This window comes from Medicago sativa, chromosome 1, assembly GCF_051527215.1.
Source record: "Medicago sativa cultivar Bolivia chromosome 1, Bolivia_mono, whole genome shotgun sequence".
NCBI lineage: Eukaryota > Viridiplantae > Streptophyta > Magnoliopsida > Fabales > Fabaceae > Medicago > Medicago sativa.
In genome coordinates, this window is record NC_140749.1 from 91,747,944 (window position 1) to 91,753,832 (window position 5,889).

General features: G+C 36.6%; 1 pseudogene; it reads left to right on the forward strand.

The window, feature by feature from the left end:
* The first annotated feature begins 4,043 nt into the window (after positions 1 to 4,043).
* Positions 4,044 to 5,656, forward strand: LOC146959132 (uncharacterized; annotated as a pseudogene).
* The last annotated feature ends 233 nt before the right edge of the window (positions 5,657 to 5,889 follow it).

A 5,889-nucleotide genomic window follows, 5' to 3' on the forward strand; every position in this document is an offset into this window, starting at 1 on the left:
TTAATATACTTTAATCTTGTTTGCATTTTTTTTAGTCTTGTTGTGATATTGGTTAAAAAATTAAACTTTTGTTTGGTATATTTTATTTTTCAACAAGCAACTTCAAATCATGAATTGATATTTGATTGGCTTAAATGCACTTTTGACCTTCTATGTTTCAAATAGTTGCGATTTTGGCCCCCTAAGAAAAAAAATGGATATTTTGACCCCCTATGTTTTGTTTCTCTTTTGATTTGCTGATTTTGACCAAGTCAACGCATACGTGGCATGCCACGTGTGTAATTAATTAATTAAAAAAATAAAAAATCGAAAAAATCAATTTTTAAATAAAATAAATGAAAAAAATAATAAAAAAATATTAAAAAATTCTGGAAAAATGAAAAATAATAAAAAAGAGAAACAAAACATAGGGGGTCAAAATATCCATTTTTTTTCTTAGGGGGCCAAAATCGCAACTATTTGAAACATAGAGGGTCAAAAGTGCATTTAAGCCTATTTGATTTGATCTCAAATCTGCTGAGCAATTTTTTTTTCCGGAATAGGTCTTGTGTGTGAAACCTCACAATTTTATTATTTGTTAAAACTTAAAAGGTGTACCAATGGGTTGAATCGAGTGTTTGTTTATAAATTATTTATGTTTAGATTCGACTCCCGAGCAATGAGAGACTTTTTGTGTCTTAGAACAATATTAGACAAGTGATTTGTTTTGTAACAAAAAAAAAAAAAAAACATGTGATTTGCTTGAAAACTCTAGATACGTATATGTTATACATGATGATTTTATGAGAATAGCATGGCACAACTCTTTGATAACATTGTACTTCACTCATGGTTATGTTAAAAGTTGTAGATGATATAATTTGTGATTTGTCTGTAGTGCAAAAAAAAATCGCACGGATATTACATCAAAATTAAACTTTTAAGTATATGAGATTTGATGAAATTCACTTATAATAAGGTCTTTCCATTTGAACTATTTTCCTTATTAGTAGACTGCATAACCTAAATTAGTAGCTAATGGATTCCACAACATTAGAATTAGAATCAGAATGCGAAACGAGTCCTCAGTGAATTATTAAAAATGATAAAAGAAAAAGAGTCAGAAACTTGTCTTCTTACTACAATTTTCTCTTTACATATGTGGCTTATCTATTTATCTATAGCTATAAATACTATCATTATCGTTAAGAAACTATTTGATTGAAACTGGACGTAGTTACATCTGATATTGCACTACTTCATCAGTATATAGTGCATGATGAATTTGAATTAAGTGCAGTCAAGTTGAATGAGTAAGGTCTATTCAGCATTTTGAAACCCTTCAATCAAAATCAAAGTGTCTAGGGAGAATTTTTTATTTCGAGATTGAAATTTGGGCCATCAAATAGACTTGGCAGAGGTGTAATTTAACTTACCTCCACTTATAAACACATGTCATTTGTCCTATGTAAAACTCTTTAACAATTGATATTGTTGCTCTGCGAGCATGTAATGTTCTAACTCTTTAATTTGTCACTATTATTATATACTAATTTCTGTTTCCGTCCATCTTTTGGTTCCATAATTCAATTGATTTTTTTTTTCACACATCAAAGACCTTCCAACATCTACTTAGGTCACAAGCCTGCGTTACCAAGCTCGGCAACTGACTTATCGAGTTAGAAAATAATGTTGTTATTTTATTTTTTACTTATCATTCTTTTTTTGTTTTAATGACTAAAGCCCGTTTAAATTTTAGTCCTTACTTGTTTTTATTTTTGTACCAACCTTTTGCTTAACTCGATTAACTTATGACTTTAGTACAACAACTTATATTTAAAGATATGTTGCTAAAGGCGTTATTGACAGTAGTTAATCCAAACACATTCTAAAGTGAAATGGGGCTTTGTGTGGCTAGAAGAAGAATAAATACAAAAGGTTGAAGTTCATGGCTCATGGGTACACACATATATTTTACTTCTCCACGTGCTTATTTTGGAAATCGCCAAGTACAGTAATAAACAATTTTTCACAAAATTATTGGAGAGTCTGTCCGTCAAGATCTTTAATTGCAAATAGATGTATCAGAAAATAGCTTTATATAAGTTGAAAAAAAGGCCTTATAAAACTGGAAATTATAATGTACATGCAAAAAGTAAGAGTTCTGAAGTGAAAGTTATGTTGGCATAATGCATTCCTCTCTTCCTATATAATTAAACTAGCTAGTTTGTGAACCTTATGCTTTGGAGTATTTTTGCAGGCACCACTCCATTTCAATTTCATCAGTGTGCAAAGAAGATGGGAGATTACAAGAGTTAAAACTAGAAACCCTGAAGAAACGATGCATAATTGCCGATCAACCGTTTATGTTAATACAAAAGTAAATTAATAGCTGTTTTTAAGTGCTGAAATTTGTAATTTGTCAACTGAAATAACCAAGGATGGAGGTGAACATTTTGAAGAGTTTCAACATTTCACACCATTTATTTGGCAAACAATTCTATGGCATTTGCTTTTTAATTTCAGACTAGTAATTAAATATCATGGATATTACTTGTATGCCTTTGAGTGAATATATATTTTACGTAAAATGAAATTGTATTTCTAGACAAGATCTGGATGCTATCATTGTTGATCAAGAGAAGACAACATAAAAGAATATAATTGAGACATTTTTTTAAATTTGTGAACATGTTGCTAGTAACTAGTAATTGATCTGGATGTTATTATTCTAGCAAAGTTATATCCTTATGAATTTTAGAGAAACTTGGAGGCATACCCGTCAGGTATGGGGTATACCACTAAAAATCTAAATAATTTAGAGAAAGACAAATTGGATGTATAAAGATTGATGTTTACACAAAAAGTTTGTTATCATACACCTGAAAATGACAAAAATACTTCCAAGGACAGTTAACTACCGTTCGCTTGAAAAGAAAAACTAAGAGCGAACGGCAATTAACTGCCGTTGAGGGTATTAAATGTCATTTACATGTCTGTGATAGCAATATTTGAAGTATAAAGAGCAATCTCCTAGATGTATCGGCTTGCTTAATAAACACATTTATGGTCAGCCCACTCTAAGGCTTGTTGGCCCACAGCCCACTCTATAAGTCTGTTGGACATTACTTTTCCTATCCTATAAGTTTCTCGCGCACCCTATTCGGATTCTAAAAGCCAAAATGTTTTAACGTGTTTTGAAGTCTTTTATGGGGTGTTTATTCTGTTTGGATTATATAATCCAAAAAAATTAGGACGCGCAAGAAATCGATAGGGTGGAAAAAGAATGAGTTAAGTCTTTTTTTAATCTAAAAGCCTATATCTTCTCGAACAAAAAAAGGCTCTCTTTGAAAGCGAAAAATTCTTTTTATCATATAAGAATAGGAGCTGATAGAATAGAATATTTTGTCATAATTTGCTATAATTATTTTCCTGTAATTATGTTGTATCATAATTAGATAGTTGACCAAACGTTACACAATAGTTGTATATATTCTATTCAGTTGAATGAGAAACACAAGCATTCTATTCTCTTACATGGTATCAACCCTAATCGATCCCTCTCTCTAAATTTAAAAAAAAAAAAAAACAAAACAGAGAAGACAGAAACGCGTAACACAAAAACACGTGTTCCCTTCATCTTCTTCCTTGCAATCGCCGTTGCAGAGCCTCCTGTCAGAACCAACACCGTCGCAGCGCCTCCCATTCTACTGCGTCGCCGCTGTTCACAGAAGGTCCGTTCACGATCGTGTTCTTCTCTCTGCCGTTCCGATCGTCCGAACCCATTCAGGCGACCCCTCTGTTCACCGATCGTGTTTAACCCCTTCACTAATCGTGTACTTTTGTTCCTCACCTTGTTCGCAATTCCGATAGCTGAACCGACGTTTTCGACGAGCATTACATCACCACACCATACCATACCTTTCTCTCCTTTGTGTTGTGCTTTTGTTCCTGGTTACTGTTCGTGGTCAATTGTTTCATTTTGTTTCACTGTACCGTCTGTTTTCTTTTTGAAAACTGTAATTTGTGTTTTCTGTTCGTGAGTCACTCTCCCATTACAAATCATGTCTGATTCGGAACACAGCAACACCAATGACCGCTCAGCCGCCGATGCCACCGGTGATTCCGGCCAGTCCAAGGTCACCGTACTCAAAGGTTCAAAAACTGAGTTTCATCCTGCCCTTGCCGTCTCCAATATTAGGAACCACATTCCTATTATTCTTGAAATGGAAAAAGATCAATATGGAACGTGGGCTGAACTTTTCCGCATTCATGCCCGCTCACATTGAGTTTTGCATCACATCGTCCCATCTACGGAAAAAGCACCACCATCCCCTACCGACGCTGAATATGAACAATGGGCCACTCTTGATGCCACCGTTCTTCAGTGGATTTATTCCACCATTTCTACTGATTTGTTGACTACTATTTTGGAGCCCAACTCCACGGCGGTGGAAGCATGGAATCGTTTGGCAGATATTTTCCAGGACAATCAAAACGCTCGTGCTGTCACTCTTGAGCAAGAGTTCTCCAACACTCGCATGGAGGATTTTCCCAATGTCTCTGACCAGTTGAGAAATGTCGGCTCTCCTGTCAACAAACACCGTCTGGTTCTTCAAATGATAGATGGTCTTCCAGAAGCTTACCGCAGTGTTGCCACCTTGATTCGCCAGACTAATCCTCTTCCTGCATTCTACCAGGCTCGCTCCATGCTCACTTTGGAAGAAGCCGGTATGGCTAAAATGGCAAGCACCGGTTCTCATGCTGCCATGCACACCACTCAGCAGCGACCTTCTGAAGACACCTCTCAGCGTGGCAACCGCCGCCCCAACAATCGTTCTCGCTCTCGTGGCAACCAGGGCCGTGGTAACCGAAGTGGACCTCAGTCTGGAGCTCCCAGTGCCCCTCCATCATGGTCCTCTCCTCCTTGGCAGCAACAGCAGCAGTACCCAGCCTGGCAACAATGAGGTTGGACTCCACCACCATAGGCTATGCGTCCGTGTCCTTTACCCACATCTCAATGGACACGCCCTACCGGTCCTCCGAAGCAGTCAGGTATCCTAGGATCACGTCGTCAGGCATATGCAGCTACTACACCATCTCAGATACCGACAGACATTGAGGCAGCTATGCACACCCTGTCTCTCCACACTCCTGACAATCAGTGGTACATAGATACTGGCGCAACATCTCACACGGCAGCATCACGTGGTAATCTCTCGTTTTATTTTCCTTTAAATAATTCAAATCAGAAAGTTATTGTTGGCAGTGGCCATGGAATTCCAATTCACGGCACCGGACACACACAAATTGCCACCTCTCACCAACCCCTTCACTTAAACCATGTCCTGCATTCCCCGAAAATTATTAAAAATTTAATTTCTGTGAGGCGACTCACCACTGACAACAATGTCTCTGTTTCCTTTGACCCTTTTGGTTTTACTGTATCTGATTTTCAGACGGGGATCCCTCTCATGAGATGTGACAGCCGTGGCGATCTATATTCAATCACCACTCCCTCCAGTTTTGTCTCTCTTACGTCCAGTCTCTGGCACGGTCGTCTTGGTCATCCTGGCGTGTCTGTTTTAAATTCCCTACGCAATAATAAGTTCATATGTTGTGAACCTTTTAATTCTTATGTTATTTGTGACTCTTGTGTTTTAGGCAAACAGGTTAAATTGCCATTTTTTGATTCTCAAACTACTACTTTGATGCCCTTTGATATTTTACATAGTGTTTTGTGGACGTCTCCAATTTTAAGTTCTGCTGGTCATAAATATTATGTCCTATTTTTAGATGATTTTACAAATTTCTTGTGGACCTTTCCTATTAGCAGAAAATGTCATGTATTTGAAATGTTCAAGTCACTTACAAATCTTATTCAAACATAATTTTTGCAAAATATAAAAT